Source organism: Zophobas morio, unplaced genomic scaffold (genome assembly GCF_036711695.1).
Source record: "Zophobas morio isolate AGI-343-1 ecotype UQ-CSIRO unplaced genomic scaffold, CSIRO_AGI_Zmor_V1 ptg000052l, whole genome shotgun sequence".
NCBI classification, from domain to species: Eukaryota; Metazoa; Arthropoda; class Insecta; order Coleoptera; family Tenebrionidae; genus Zophobas; species Zophobas morio.
The window spans coordinates 155,669-173,002 of record NW_026972157.1 but is presented as its reverse complement, the minus strand read 5'-3'; positions in this window follow the sequence as shown (position 1 = coordinate 173,002).

The following is a 17,334-nucleotide window of genomic DNA, read 5'->3' as shown; positions in this document are numbered from 1 at the left end:
CCTGAATAGTTAGTTTAGGATCAGTCTCTGTAGTTACTTTTGTTACTTCCGGGTCATTATATTGACTCTGAATGCCAGTAGCACCAACTTCTGGATCATTTTTATGGTTAATCTCCAAATTAGCCTCTACGTTGGCCTGAATAGTTAGTTTAGGATCAGTCTCTGTAGTTACTTTTGTTACTTCCGGGTCATTATATTGGCTCTGAGTGCCAGTAGCACCAACTTCTGGATCATTTTTATGGTCGTTCTCTAAATTAGCCTCTACGTTGGCCTGAATAGTTAGTTTAGAATCAGTCTCTGTAGTTACTTTTGTTACTTCCGGGTCATTATATTGACTCTGAATGCCAGTAGCACCAACTTCTGGATCATTTTTATGGTCGTTCTCTAAATTGGTCTCAACGTTGGCCTGAATAGTTAGTTTAGGATCAGTCTCTGTAGTTACTTTTGTTACTTCCGGGTCATTATATTGGCTCTGAGTGCCAGTAGCACCAACTTCTGGATCATTTTTATGGTTAATCTCCAAATTAGCCTCTACGTTGGCCTGAATAGTTAGTTTAGGATCAGTCTCTGTAGTTACTTTTGTTACTTCCGGGTCATTATATTGGCTCTGAGTGCCAGTAGCACCAACTTCTGGATCATTTTTATGGTCGTTCTCTAAATTGGTCTCAACGTTGGCCTGAATAGTTAGTTTAGAATCAGTCTCTGTAGTTACTTTTGTTACTTCCGGGTCATTATATTGACTCTGAATGCCAGTAGCACCAACTTCTGGATCATTTTTATGGTCGTTCTCTAAATTGGTCTCAACGTTAGCCTGAATAGTTAGTTTAGAATCAGTCTCTGTAGTTATTTTTGTTACTTCCGGGTCGTTATATTGGCTCTGAGTGCCAGTAGCACCAACTTCTGGATCATTTTTATGGTCGTTCTCTAAATTGGTCTCAACGTTGGCCTGAATAGTTAGTTTAGAATCAGTCTCTGTAGTTATTTTTGTTACTTCCGGGTCGTTATATTGGCTCTGAGTGCCAGTAGCACCAACTTCTGGATCATTTTTATGGTCGTTCTCTAAATTGGTCTCAACGTTAGCCTGAATAGTTAGTTTAGGATCAGTCTCTGTAGTTACTTTTGTTACTTCCGGGTCTTTATATTGACCCTGAGTGCCAGTAGCACCAGTCTTTGGATCATTCTTATGACCTAAATTCGCCTCAGAAGTAACCTCTGAGCTCTGGGTTGAATTTGCCACTTCTAGATCATGGTTTTGACTACCAGTCAAATTGGCCTTCGGGTCTTTACTAAGGTCTACTTTACTTTTTATATCGATTCCTAAATACAAAGACGTTTCATAATAATCATCTAAACTTTGGTTATTTCTATTTAAAGACAACTCATTGCTTTTGCTGGAAAATTCAAAGTCCGGATCTATTATTCCATTAAACGATTCTTCTGTTGTTAAACTATTATCTTCTAAATTATTTGAAGTAGCTCCGTTTGTTATACTTCCTTTGGTCTCAACATTGGCCTGAATAGTTAGTTTAGGATCAGTCTCTGTAGTTACTTTTGTTACTTCCGGGTCATTATATTGACTCTGAATGCCAGTAGCACCAACTTCTGGATCATTTTTATGGTTAATCTCCAAATTAGCCTCTACGTTGGCCTGAATAGTTAGTTTAGGATCAGTCTCTGTAGTTACTTTTGTTACTTCCGGGTCATTATATTGACTCTGAATGCCAGTAGCACCAACTTCTGGATCATTTTTATGGTTAATCTCCAAATTAGCCTCTACGTTGGCCTGAATAGTTAGTTTAGGATCAGTCTCTGTAGTTACTTTTGTTACTTCCGGGTCATTATATTGGCTCTGAGTGCCAGTAGCACCAACTTCTGGATCATTTTTATGGTCGTTCTCTAAATTGGTCTCAACGTTGGCCTGAATAGTTAGTTTAGAATCAGTCTCTGTAGTTATTTTTGTTACTTCCGGGTCGTTATATTGGCTCTGAGTGCCAGTAGCACCAACTTCTGGATCATTTTTATGGTCGTTCTCTAAATTGGTCTCAACGTTAGCCTGAATAGTTAGTTTAGGATCAGTCTCTGTAGTTACTTTTGTTACTTCCGGGTCTTTATATTGACCCTGAGTGCCAGTAGCACCAGTCTTTGGATCATTCTTATGACCTAAATTCGCCTCAGAAGTAACCTCTGAGCTCTGGGTTGAATTTGCCACTTCTAGATCATGGTTTTGACTACCAGTCAAATTGGCCTTCGGGTCTTTACTAAGGTCTACTTTACTTTTTATATCGATTCCTAAATACAAAGACGTTTCATAATAATCATCTAAACTTTGGTTATTTCTATTTAAAGACAACTCATTGCTTTTGCTGGAAAATTCAAAGTCCGGATCTATTATTCCATTAAACGATTCTTCTGTTGTTAAACTATTATCTTCTAAATTATTTGAAGTAGCTCCGTTTGTTATACTTCCTTTGGTCTCAACATTGGCCTGAATAGTTAGTTTAGGATCAGTCTCTGTAGTTACTTTTGTTACTTCCGGGTCATTATATTGACTCTGAATGCCAGTAGCACCAACTTCTGGATCATTTTTATGGTCGTTCTCTAAATTAGCCTCTACGTTGGCCTGAATAGTTAGTTTAGAATCAGTCTCTGTAGTTACTTTTGTTACTTCCGGGTCATTATATTGACTCTGAATGCCAGTAGCACCAACTTCTGGATCATTTTTATGGTTAATCTCCAAATTAGCCTCTACGTTGGCCTGAATAGTTAGTTTAGGATCAGTCTCTGTAGTTACTTTTGTTACTTCCGGGTCATTATATTGACTCTGAATGCCAGTAGCACCAACTTCTGGATCATTTTTATGGTTAATCTCCAAATTAGCCTCTACGTTGGCCTGAATAGTTAGTTTAGGATCAGTCTCTGTAGTTACTTTTGTTACTTCCGGGTCATTATATTGACTCTGAATGCCAGTAGCACCAACTTCTGGATCATTTTTATGGTCGTTCTCTAAATTGGTCTCAACGTTGGCCTGAATAGTTAGTTTAGGATCAGTCTCTGTAGTTATTTTTGTTACTTCCGGGTCATTATATTGGCTCTGAGTGCCAGTAGCACCAACTTCTGGATCATTTTTATGGTTAATCTCCAAATTAGCCTCTACGTTGGCCTGAATAGTTAGTTTAGGATCAGTCTCTGTAGTTACTTTTGTTACTTCCGGGTCATTATATTGACTCTGAATGCCAGTAGCACCAACTTCTGGATCATTTTTATGGTCGTTCTCTAAATTGGTCTCAACGTTAGCCTGAATAGTTAGTTTAGGATCAGTCTCTGTAGTTACTTTTGTTACTTCCGGGTCATTATATTGGCTCTGAGTGCCAGTAGCACCAACTTCTGGATCATTTTTATGGTTAATCTCCAAATTAGCCTCTACGTTGGCCTGAATAGTTAGTTTAGGATCAGTCTCTGTAGTTACTTTTGTTACTTCCGGGTCATTATATTGGCTCTGAGTGCCAGTAGCACCAACTTCTGGATCATTTTTATGGTCGTTCTCTAAATTGGTCTCAACGTTGGCCTGAATAGTTAGTTTAGGATCAGTCTCTGTAGTTACTTTTGTTACTTCCGGGTCATTATATTGGCTCTGAGTGCCAGTAGCACCAACTTCTGGATCATTTTTATGGTTAATCTCCAAATTAGCCTCTACGTTGGCCTGAATAGTTAGTTTAGGATCAGTCTCTGTAGTTACTTTTGTTACTTCCGGGTCATTATATTGGCTCTGAGTGCCAGTAGCACCAACTTCTGGATCATTTTTATGGTCGTTCTCTAAATTGGTCTCAACGTTGGCCTGAATAGTTAGTTTAGAATCAGTCTCTGTAGTTACTTTTGTTACTTCCGGGTCATTATATTGACTCTGAATGCCAGTAGCACCAACTTCTGGATCATTTTTATGGTCGTTCTCTAAATTGGTCTCAACGTTAGCCTGAATAGTTAGTTTAGAATCAGTCTCTGTAGTTATTTTTGTTACTTCCGGGTCGTTATATTGGCTCTGAGTGCCAGTAGCACCAACTTCTGGATCATTTTTATGGTCGTTCTCTAAATTGGTCTCAACGTTGGCCTGAATAGTTAGTTTAGAATCAGTCTCTGTAGTTATTTTTGTTACTTCCGGGTCGTTATATTGGCTCTGAGTGCCAGTAGCACCAACTTCTGGATCATTTTTATGGTCGTTCTCTAAATTGGTCTCAACGTTAGCCTGAATAGTTAGTTTAGGATCAGTCTCTGTAGTTACTTTTGTTACTTCCGGGTCTTTATATTGACCCTGAGTGCCAGTAGCACCAGTCTTTGGATCATTCTTATGACCTAAATTCGCCTCAGAAGTAACCTCTGAGCTCTGGGTTGAATTTGCCACTTCTAGATCATGGTTTTGACTACCAGTCAAATTGGCCTTCGGGTCTTTACTAAGGTCTACTTTACTTTTTATATCGATTCCTAAATACAAAGACGTTTCATAATAATCATCTAAACTTTGGTTATTTCTATTTAAAGACAACTCATTGCTTTTGCTGGAAAATTCAAAGTCCGGATCTATTATTCCATTAAACGATTCTTCTGTTGTTAAACTATTATCTTCTAAATTATTTGAAGTAGCTCCGTTTGTTATACTTCCTTTGGTCTCAACATTGGCCTGAATAGTTAGTTTAGGATCAGTCTCTGTAGTTACTTTTGTTACTTCCGGGTCATTATATTGACTCTGAATGCCAGTAGCACCAACTTCTGGATCATTTTTATGGTTAATCTCCAAATTAGCCTCTACGTTGGCCTGAATAGTTAGTTTAGGATCAGTCTCTGTAGTTACTTTTGTTACTTCCGGGTCATTATATTGACTCTGAATGCCAGTAGCACCAACTTCTGGATCATTTTTATGGTTAATCTCCAAATTAGCCTCTACGTTGGCCTGAATAGTTAGTTTAGGATCAGTCTCTGTAGTTACTTTTGTTACTTCCGGGTCATTATATTGGCTCTGAGTGCCAGTAGCACCAACTTCTGGATCATTTTTATGGTCGTTCTCTAAATTAGCCTCTACGTTAGCCTGAATAGTTAGTTTAGGATCAGTCTCTGTAGTTACTTTTGTTACTTCCGGGTCATTATATTGACTCTGAATGCCAGTAGCACCAACTTCTGGATCATTTTTATGGTCGTTCTCTAAATTGGTCTCAACGTTGGCCTGAATAGTTAGTTTAGGATCAGTCTCTGTAGTTATTTTTGTTACTTCCGGGTCATTATATTGGCTCTGAGTGCCAGTAGCACCAACTTCTGGATCATTTTTATGGTTAATCTCCAAATTAGCCTCTACGTTGGCCTGAATAGTTAGTTTAGGATCAGTCTCTGTAGTTACTTTTGTTACTTCCGGGTCATTATATTGGCTCTGAGTGCCAGTAGCACCAACTTCTGGATCATTTTTATGGTCGTTCTCTAAATTGGTCTCAACGTTGGCCTGAATAGTTAGTTTAGAATCAGTCTCTGTAGTTACTTTTGTTACTTCCGGGTCATTATATTGACTCTGAATGCCAGTAGCACCAACTTCTGGATCATTTTTATGGTCGTTCTCTAAATTGGTCTCAACGTTAGCCTGAATAGTTAGTTTAGAATCAGTCTCTGTAGTTATTTTTGTTACTTCCGGGTCGTTATATTGGCTCTGAGTGCCAGTAGCACCAACTTCTGGATCATTTTTATGGTCGTTCTCTAAATTGGTCTCAACGTTGGCCTGAATAGTTAGTTTAGAATCAGTCTCTGTAGTTATTTTTGTTACTTCCGGGTCGTTATATTGGCTCTGAGTGCCAGTAGCACCAACTTCTGGATCATTTTTATGGTCGTTCTCTAAATTGGTCTCAACGTTAGCCTGAATAGTTAGTTTAGGATCAGTCTCTGTAGTTACTTTTGTTACTTCCGGGTCTTTATATTGACCCTGAGTGCCAGTAGCACCAGTCTTTGGATCATTCTTATGACCTAAATTCGCCTCAGAAGTAACCTCTGAGCTCTGGGTTGAATTTGCCACTTCTAGATCATGGTTTTGACTACCAGTCAAATTGGCCTTCGGGTCTTTACTAAGGTCTACTTTACTTTTTATATCGATTCCTAAATACAAAGACGTTTCATAATAATCATCTAAACTTTGGTTATTTCTATTTAAAGACAACTCATTGCTTTTGCTGGAAAATTCAAAGTCCGGATCTATTATTCCATTAAACGATTCTTCTGTTGTTAAACTATTATCTTCTAAATTATTTGAAGTAGCTCCGTTTGTTATACTTCCTTTGGTCTCAACATTGGCCTGAATAGTTAGTTTAGGATCAGTCTCTGTAGTTACTTTTGTTACTTCCGGGTCATTATATTGACTCTGAATGCCAGTAGCACCAACTTCTGGATCATTTTTATGGTCGTTCTCTAAATTGGTCTCAACGTTAGCCTGAATAGTTAGTTTAGGATCAGTCTCTGTAGTTACTTTTGTTACTTCCGGGTCATTATATTGACTCTGAATGCCAGTAGCACCAACTTCTGGATCATTTTTATGGTCGTTCTCTAAATTGGTCTCAACGTTGGCCTGAATAGTTAGTTTAGGATCAGTCTCTGTAGTTATTTTTGTTACTTCCGGGTCATTATATTGGCTCTGAGTGCCAGTAGCACCAACTTCTGGATCATTTTTATGGTTAATCTCCAAATTAGCCTCTACGTTGGCCTGAATAGTTAGTTTAGGATCAGTCTCTGTAGTTACTTTTGTTACTTCCGGGTCATTATATTGACTCTGAATGCCAGTAGCACCAACTTCTGGATCATTTTTATGGTCGTTCTCTAAATTGGTCTCAACGTTAGCCTGAATAGTTAGTTTAGGATCAGTCTCTGTAGTTACTTTTGTTACTTCCGGGTCATTATATTGGCTCTGAGTGCCAGTAGCACCAACTTCTGGATCATTTTTATGGTTAATCTCCAAATTAGCCTCTACGTTGGCCTGAATAGTTAGTTTAGGATCAGTCTCTGTAGTTACTTTTGTTACTTCCGGGTCATTATATTGGCTCTGAGTGCCAGTAGCACCAACTTCTGGATCATTTTTATGGTCGTTCTCTAAATTGGTCTCAACGTTGGCCTGAATAGTTAGTTTAGAATCAGTCTCTGTAGTTATTTTTGTTACTTCCGGGTCGTTATATTGGCTCTGAGTGCCAGTAGCACCAACTTCTGGATCATTTTTATGGTCGTTCTCTAAATTGGTCTCAACGTTAGCCTGAATAGTTAGTTTAGGATCAGTCTCTGTAGTTACTTTTGTTACTTCCGGGTCATTATATTGGCTCTGAGTGCCAGTAGCACCAACTTCTGGATCATTTTTATGGTCGTTCTCTAAATTGGTCTCAACGTTGGCCTGAATAGTTAGTTTAGAATCAGTCTCTGTAGTTATTTTTGTTACTTCCGGGTCGTTATATTGGCTCTGAGTGCCAGTAGCACCAACTTCTGGATCATTTTTATGGTCGTTCTCTAAATTGGTCTCAACGTTAGCCTGAATAGTTAGTTTAGGATCAGTCTCTGTAGTTACTTTTGTTACTTCCGGGTCTTTATATTGACCCTGAGTGCCAGTAGCACCAGTCTTTGGATCATTCTTATGACCTAAATTCGCCTCAGAAGTAACCTCTGAGCTCTGGGTTGAATTTGCCACTTCTAGATCATGGTTTTGACTACCAGTCAAATTGGCCTTCGGGTCTTTACTAAGGTCTACTTTACTTTTTATATCGATTCCTAAATACAAAGACGTTTCATAATAATCATCTAAACTTTGGTTATTTCTATTTAAAGACAACTCATTGCTTTTGCTGGAAAATTCAAAGTCCGGATCTATTATTCCATTAAACGATTCTTCTGTTGTTAAACTATTATCTTCTAAATTATTTGAAGTAGCTCCGTTTGTTATACTTCCTTTGGTCTCAACATTGGCCTGAATAGTTAGTTTAGGATCAGTCTCTGTAGTTACTTTTGTTACTTCCGGGTCTTTATATTGACCCTGAGTGCCAGTAGCACCAGTCTTTGGATCATTCTTATGACCTAAATTCGCCTCAGAAGTAACCTCTGAGCTCTGGGTTGAATTTGCCACTTCTAGATCATGGTTTTGACTACCAGTCAAATTGGCCTTCGGGTCTTTACTAAGGTCTACTTTACTTTTTATATCGATTCCTAAATACAAAGACGTTTCATAATAATCATCTAAACTTTGGTTATTTCTATTTAAAGACAACTCATTGCTTTTGCTGGAAAATTCAAAGTCCGGATCTATTATTCCATTAAACGATTCTTCTGTTGTTAAACTATTATCTTCTAAATTATTTGAAGTAGCTCCGTTTGTTATACTTCCTTTGGTCTCAACATTGGCCTGAATAGTTAGTTTAGGATCAGTCTCTGTAGTTACTTTTGTTACTTCCGGGTCATTATATTGACTCTGAATGCCAGTAGCACCAACTTCTGGATCATTTTTATGGTTAATCTCCAAATTAGCCTCTACGTTGGCCTGAATAGTTAGTTTAGGATCAGTCTCTGTAGTTACTTTTGTTACTTCCGGGTCATTATATTGACTCTGAATGCCAGTAGCACCAACTTCTGGATCATTTTTATGGTTAATCTCCAAATTAGCCTCTACGTTGGCCTGAATAGTTAGTTTAGGATCAGTCTCTGTAGTTACTTTTGTTACTTCCGGGTCATTATATTGGCTCTGAGTGCCAGTAGCACCAACTTCTGGATCATTTTTATGGTCGTTCTCTAAATTAGCCTCTACGTTAGCCTGAATAGTTAGTTTAGGATCAGTCTCTGTAGTTACTTTTGTTACTTCCGGGTCATTATATTGGCTCTGAGTGCCAGTAGCACCAACTTCTGGATCATTTTTATGGTTAATCTCCAAATTAGCCTCTACGTTGGCCTGAATAGTTAGTTTAGGATCAGTCTCTGTAGTTACTTTTGTTACTTCCGGGTCATTATATTGACTCTGAATGCCAGTAGCACCAACTTCTGGATCATTTTTATGGTCGTTCTCTAAATTGGTCTCAACGTTGGCCTGAATAGTTAGTTTAGGATCAGTCTCTGTAGTTATTTTTGTTACTTCCGGGTCATTATATTGGCTCTGAGTGCCAGTAGCACCAACTTCTGGATCATTTTTATGGTTAATCTCCAAATTAGCCTCTACGTTGGCCTGAATAGTTAGTTTAGGATCAGTCTCTGTAGTTACTTTTGTTACTTCCGGGTCATTATATTGGCTCTGAGTGCCAGTAGCACCAACTTCTGGATCATTTTTATGGTCGTTCTCTAAATTGGTCTCAACGTTGGCCTGAATAGTTAGTTTAGAATCAGTCTCTGTAGTTACTTTTGTTACTTCCGGGTCATTATATTGACTCTGAATGCCAGTAGCACCAACTTCTGGATCATTTTTATGGTCGTTCTCTAAATTGGTCTCAACGTTAGCCTGAATAGTTAGTTTAGAATCAGTCTCTGTAGTTATTTTTGTTACTTCCGGGTCGTTATATTGGCTCTGAGTGCCAGTAGCACCAACTTCTGGATCATTTTTATGGTCGTTCTCTAAATTGGTCTCAACGTTGGCCTGAATAGTTAGTTTAGAATCAGTCTCTGTAGTTATTTTTGTTACTTCCGGGTCGTTATATTGGCTCTGAGTGCCAGTAGCACCAACTTCTGGATCATTTTTATGGTCGTTCTCTAAATTGGTCTCAACGTTAGCCTGAATAGTTAGTTTAGGATCAGTCTCTGTAGTTACTTTTGTTACTTCCGGGTCTTTATATTGACCCTGAGTGCCAGTAGCACCAGTCTTTGGATCATTCTTATGACCTAAATTCGCCTCAGAAGTAACCTCTGAGCTCTGGGTTGAATTTGCCACTTCTAGATCATGGTTTTGACTACCAGTCAAATTGGCCTTCGGGTCTTTACTAAGGTCTACTTTACTTTTTATATCGATTCCTAAATACAAAGACGTTTCATAATAATCATCTAAACTTTGGTTATTTCTATTTAAAGACAACTCATTGCTTTTGCTGGAAAATTCAAAGTCCGGATCTATTATTCCATTAAACGATTCTTCTGTTGTTAAACTATTATCTTCTAAATTATTTGAAGTAGCTCCGTTTGTTATACTTCCTTTGGTCTCAACATTGGCCTGAATAGTTAGTTTAGGATCAGTCTCTGTAGTTACTTTTGTTACTTCCGGGTCATTATATTGACTCTGAATGCCAGTAGCACCAACTTCTGGATCATTTTTATGGTCGTTCTCTAAATTGGTCTCAACGTTAGCCTGAATAGTTAGTTTAGGATCAGTCTCTGTAGTTACTTTTGTTACTTCCGGGTCATTATATTGACTCTGAATGCCAGTAGCACCAACTTCTGGATCATTTTTATGGTCGTTCTCTAAATTGGTCTCAACGTTGGCCTGAATAGTTAGTTTAGGATCAGTCTCTGTAGTTATTTTTGTTACTTCCGGGTCATTATATTGGCTCTGAGTGCCAGTAGCACCAACTTCTGGATCATTTTTATGGTTAATCTCCAAATTAGCCTCTACGTTGGCCTGAATAGTTAGTTTAGGATCAGTCTCTGTAGTTACTTTTGTTACTTCCGGGTCATTATATTGACTCTGAATGCCAGTAGCACCAACTTCTGGATCATTTTTATGGTCGTTCTCTAAATTGGTCTCAACGTTAGCCTGAATAGTTAGTTTAGGATCAGTCTCTGTAGTTACTTTTGTTACTTCCGGGTCATTATATTGGCTCTGAGTGCCAGTAGCACCAACTTCTGGATCATTTTTATGGTTAATCTCCAAATTAGCCTCTACGTTGGCCTGAATAGTTAGTTTAGGATCAGTCTCTGTAGTTACTTTTGTTACTTCCGGGTCATTATATTGGCTCTGAGTGCCAGTAGCACCAACTTCTGGATCATTTTTATGGTCGTTCTCTAAATTGGTCTCAACGTTGGCCTGAATAGTTAGTTTAGAATCAGTCTCTGTAGTTACTTTTGTTACTTCCGGGTCATTATATTGGCTCTGAGTGCCAGTAGCACCAACTTCTGGATCATTTTTATGGTTAATCTCCAAATTAGCCTCTACGTTGGCCTGAATAGTTAGTTTAGGATCAGTCTCTGTAGTTACTTTTGTTACTTCCGGGTCATTATATTGACTCTGAATGCCAGTAGCACCAACTTCTGGATCATTTTTATGGTCGTTCTCTAAATTGGTCTCAACGTTAGCCTGAATAGTTAGTTTAGGATCAGTCTCTGTAGTTACTTTTGTTACTTCCGGGTCATTATATTGACTCTGAATGCCAGTAGCACCAACTTCTGGATCATTTTTATGGTCGTTCTCTAAATTGGTCTCAACGTTGGCCTGAATAGTTAGTTTAGGATCAGTCTCTGTAGTTATTTTTGTTACTTCCGGGTCATTATATTGGCTCTGAGTGCCAGTAGCACCAACTTCTGGATCATTTTTATGGTTAATCTCCAAATTAGCCTCTACGTTGGCCTGAATAGTTAGTTTAGGATCAGTCTCTGTAGTTACTTTTGTTACTTCCGGGTCATTATATTGACTCTGAATGCCAGTAGCACCAACTTCTGGATCATTTTTATGGTCGTTCTCTAAATTGGTCTCAACGTTAGCCTGAATAGTTAGTTTAGGATCAGTCTCTGTAGTTACTTTTGTTACTTCCGGGTCATTATATTGACTCTGAATGCCAGTAGCACCAACTTCTGGATCATTTTTATGGTCGTTCTCTAAATTAGCCTCTACGTTGGCCTGAATAGTTAGTTTAGAATCAGTCTCTGTAGTTACTTTTGTTACTTCCGGGTCATTATATTGACTCTGAATGCCAGTAGCACCAACTTCTGGATCATTTTTATGGTTAATCTCCAAATTAGCCTCTACGTTGGCCTGAATAGTTAGTTTAGGATCAGTCTCTGTAGTTACTTTTGTTACTTCCGGGTCATTATATTGACTCTGAATGCCAGTAGCACCAACTTCTGGATCATTTTTATGGTTAATCTCCAAATTAGCCTCTACGTTGGCCTGAATAGTTAGTTTAGGATCAGTCTCTGTAGTTACTTTTGTTACTTCCGGGTCATTATATTGACTCTGAATGCCAGTAGCACCAACTTCTGGATCATTTTTATGGTCGTTCTCTAAATTGGTCTCAACGTTGGCCTGAATAGTTAGTTTAGGATCAGTCTCTGTAGTTATTTTTGTTACTTCCGGGTCATTATATTGGCTCTGAGTGCCAGTAGCACCAACTTCTGGATCATTTTTATGGTTAATCTCCAAATTAGCCTCTACGTTGGCCTGAATAGTTAGTTTAGGATCAGTCTCTGTAGTTACTTTTGTTACTTCCGGGTCATTATATTGACTCTGAATGCCAGTAGCACCAACTTCTGGATCATTTTTATGGTCGTTCTCTAAATTGGTCTCAACGTTAGCCTGAATAGTTAGTTTAGGATCAGTCTCTGTAGTTACTTTTGTTACTTCCGGGTCATTATATTGGCTCTGAGTGCCAGTAGCACCAACTTCTGGATCATTTTTATGGTTAATCTCCAAATTAGCCTCTACGTTGGCCTGAATAGTTAGTTTAGGATCAGTCTCTGTAGTTACTTTTGTTACTTCCGGGTCATTATATTGGCTCTGAGTGCCAGTAGCACCAACTTCTGGATCATTTTTATGGTCGTTCTCTAAATTGGTCTCAACGTTGGCCTGAATAGTTAGTTTAGGATCAGTCTCTGTAGTTACTTTTGTTACTTCCGGGTCATTATATTGGCTCTGAGTGCCAGTAGCACCAACTTCTGGATCATTTTTATGGTTAATCTCCAAATTAGCCTCTACGTTGGCCTGAATAGTTAGTTTAGGATCAGTCTCTGTAGTTACTTTTGTTACTTCCGGGTCATTATATTGGCTCTGAGTGCCAGTAGCACCAACTTCTGGATCATTTTTATGGTCGTTCTCTAAATTGGTCTCAACGTTGGCCTGAATAGTTAGTTTAGAATCAGTCTCTGTAGTTACTTTTGTTACTTCCGGGTCATTATATTGACTCTGAATGCCAGTAGCACCAACTTCTGGATCATTTTTATGGTCGTTCTCTAAATTGGTCTCAACGTTAGCCTGAATAGTTAGTTTAGAATCAGTCTCTGTAGTTATTTTTGTTACTTCCGGGTCGTTATATTGGCTCTGAGTGCCAGTAGCACCAACTTCTGGATCATTTTTATGGTCGTTCTCTAAATTGGTCTCAACGTTGGCCTGAATAGTTAGTTTAGAATCAGTCTCTGTAGTTATTTTTGTTACTTCCGGGTCGTTATATTGGCTCTGAGTGCCAGTAGCACCAACTTCTGGATCATTTTTATGGTCGTTCTCTAAATTGGTCTCAACGTTAGCCTGAATAGTTAGTTTAGGATCAGTCTCTGTAGTTACTTTTGTTACTTCCGGGTCTTTATATTGACCCTGAGTGCCAGTAGCACCAGTCTTTGGATCATTCTTATGACCTAAATTCGCCTCAGAAGTAACCTCTGAGCTCTGGGTTGAATTTGCCACTTCTAGATCATGGTTTTGACTACCAGTCAAATTGGCCTTCGGGTCTTTACTAAGGTCTACTTTACTTTTTATATCGATTCCTAAATACAAAGACGTTTCATAATAATCATCTAAACTTTGGTTATTTCTATTTAAAGACAACTCATTGCTTTTGCTGGAAAATTCAAAGTCCGGATCTATTATTCCATTAAACGATTCTTCTGTTGTTAAACTATTATCTTCTAAATTATTTGAAGTAGCTCCGTTTGTTATACTTCCTTTGGTCTCAACATTGGCCTGAATAGTTAGTTTAGGATCAGTCTCTGTAGTTACTTTTGTTACTTCCGGGTCATTATATTGACTCTGAATGCCAGTAGCACCAACTTCTGGATCATTTTTATGGTTAATCTCCAAATTAGCCTCTACGTTGGCCTGAATAGTTAGTTTAGGATCAGTCTCTGTAGTTACTTTTGTTACTTCCGGGTCATTATATTGACTCTGAATGCCAGTAGCACCAACTTCTGGATCATTTTTATGGTTAATCTCCAAATTAGCCTCTACGTTGGCCTGAATAGTTAGTTTAGGATCAGTCTCTGTAGTTACTTTTGTTACTTCCGGGTCATTATATTGGCTCTGAGTGCCAGTAGCACCAACTTCTGGATCATTTTTATGGTCGTTCTCTAAATTAGCCTCTACGTTAGCCTGAATAGTTAGTTTAGGATCAGTCTCTGTAGTTACTTTTGTTACTTCCGGGTCATTATATTGACTCTGAATGCCAGTAGCACCAACTTCTGGATCATTTTTATGGTCGTTCTCTAAATTGGTCTCAACGTTGGCCTGAATAGTTAGTTTAGGATCAGTCTCTGTAGTTATTTTTGTTACTTCCGGGTCATTATATTGGCTCTGAGTGCCAGTAGCACCAACTTCTGGATCATTTTTATGGTTAATCTCCAAATTAGCCTCTACGTTGGCCTGAATAGTTAGTTTAGGATCAGTCTCTGTAGTTACTTTTGTTACTTCCGGGTCATTATATTGGCTCTGAGTGCCAGTAGCACCAACTTCTGGATCATTTTTATGGTCGTTCTCTAAATTGGTCTCAACGTTGGCCTGAATAGTTAGTTTAGAATCAGTCTCTGTAGTTACTTTTGTTACTTCCGGGTCATTATATTGACTCTGAATGCCAGTAGCACCAACTTCTGGATCATTTTTATGGTCGTTCTCTAAATTGGTCTCAACGTTAGCCTGAATAGTTAGTTTAGAATCAGTCTCTGTAGTTATTTTTGTTACTTCCGGGTCGTTATATTGGCTCTGAGTGCCAGTAGCACCAACTTCTGGATCATTTTTATGGTCGTTCTCTAAATTGGTCTCAACGTTGGCCTGAATAGTTAGTTTAGAATCAGTCTCTGTAGTTATTTTTGTTACTTCCGGGTCGTTATATTGGCTCTGAGTGCCAGTAGCACCAACTTCTGGATCATTTTTATGGTCGTTCTCTAAATTGGTCTCAACGTTAGCCTGAATAGTTAGTTTAGGATCAGTCTCTGTAGTTACTTTTGTTACTTCCGGGTCTTTATATTGACCCTGAGTGCCAGTAGCACCAGTCTTTGGATCATTCTTATGACCTAAATTCGCCTCAGAAGTAACCTCTGAGCTCTGGGTTGAATTTGCCACTTCTAGATCATGGTTTTGACTACCAGTCAAATTGGCCTTCGGGTCTTTACTAAGGTCTACTTTACTTTTTATATCGATTCCTAAATACAAAGACGTTTCATAATAATCATCTAAACTTTGGTTATTTCTATTTAAAGACAACTCATTGCTTTTGCTGGAAAATTCAAAGTCCGGATCTATTATTCCATTAAACGATTCTTCTGTTGTTAAACTATTATCTTCTAAATTATTTGAAGTAGCTCCGTTTGTTATACTTCCTTTGGTCTCAACATTGGCCTGAATAGTTAGTTTAGGATCAGTCTCTGTAGTTACTTTTGTTACTTCCGGGTCATTATATTGACTCTGAATGCCAGTAGCACCAACTTCTGGATCATTTTTATGGTCGTTCTCTAAATTGGTCTCAACGTTAGCCTGAATAGTTAGTTTAGGATCAGTCTCTGTAGTTACTTTTGTTACTTCCGGGTCATTATATTGACTCTGAATGCCAGTAGCACCAACTTCTGGATCATTTTTATGGTCGTTCTCTAAATTGGTCTCAACGTTGGCCTGAATAGTTAGTTTAGGATCAGTCTCTGTAGTTATTTTTGTTACTTCCGGGTCATTATATTGGCTCTGAGTGCCAGTAGCACCAACTTCTGGATCATTTTTATGGTTAATCTCCAAATTAGCCTCTACGTTGGCCTGAATAGTTAGTTTAGGATCAGTCTCTGTAGTTACTTTTGTTACTTCCGGGTCATTATATTGACTCTGAATGCCAGTAGCACCAACTTCTGGATCATTTTTATGGTCGTTCTCTAAATTGGTCTCAACGTTAGCCTGAATAGTTAGTTTAGGATCAGTCTCTGTAGTTACTTTTGTTACTTCCGGGTCATTATATTGGCTCTGAGTGCCAGTAGCACCAACTTCTGGATCATTTTTATGGTTAATCTCCAAATTAGCCTCTACGTTGGCCTGAATAGTTAGTTTAGGATCAGTCTCTGTAGTTACTTTTGTTACTTCCGGGTCATTATATTGGCTCTGAGTGCCAGTAGCACCAACTTCTGGATCATTTTTATGGTCGTTCTCTAAATTGGTCTCAACGTTGGCCTGAATAGTTAGTTTAGAATCAGTCTCTGTAGTTATTTTTGTTACTTCCGGGTCGTTATATTGGCTCTGAGTGCCAGTAGCACCAACTTCTGGATCATTTTTATGGTCGTTCTCTAAATTGGTCTCAACGTTGGCCTGAATAGTTAGTTTAGGATCAGTCTCTGTAGTTATTTTTGTTACTTCCGGGTCGTTATATTGGCTCTGAGTGCCAGTAGCACCAACTTCTGGATCATTTTTATGGTCGTTCTCTAAATTGGTCTCAACGTTAGCCTGAATAGTTAGTTTAGGATCAGTCTCTGTAGTTACTTTTGTTACTTCCGGGTCTTTATATTGACCCTGAGTGCCAGTAGCACCAGTCTTTGGATCATTCTTATGACCTAAATTCGCCTCAGAAGTAACCTCTGAGCTCTGGGTTGAATTTGCCACTTCTAGATCATGGTTTTGACTACCAGTCAAATTGGCCTTCGGGTCTTTACTAAGGTCTACTTTACTTTTTATATCGATTCCTAAGTACAAAGATGTTTCATAATCGTCTAAACTTTGGTTATTTCTATTTAAAGACAACTCATTGCTTTTGCTGGAAAATTCAAAGTCCGGATCTATTATTCCATTAAACGATTCCTCTGTTGTTAAACTATTATCTTCTAAATTATTTGAAGTAGCTCCGTTTGTTATACTTCCTTTTAAAATGTTTTTGGGGCGATTTATATCCACAACCACTTCATGTTGAGCCTTACCGACTTCATTCCAATTAATATTAGAAGAGCTTGAAGGATCACTGACTATAGTTAAAGTTTTATTAGGGTCCAAGGGAGTTCTTCTTTTACTATTCGCTACTTTATTCTGTACGCACGTGCTATTTTTTAGCCCAAAACATGGGTCATCTTTTTTTTTAGGAGTACTCACGATTGGTGGAGCCTTACAAACCCCTAATATATTTTAATAAGTAGATAGGAAAAAAACATAATTATTAAAGTAAACGAGAAAATATCAAAACTAACCCAAAACTTTACATTTATCTACTG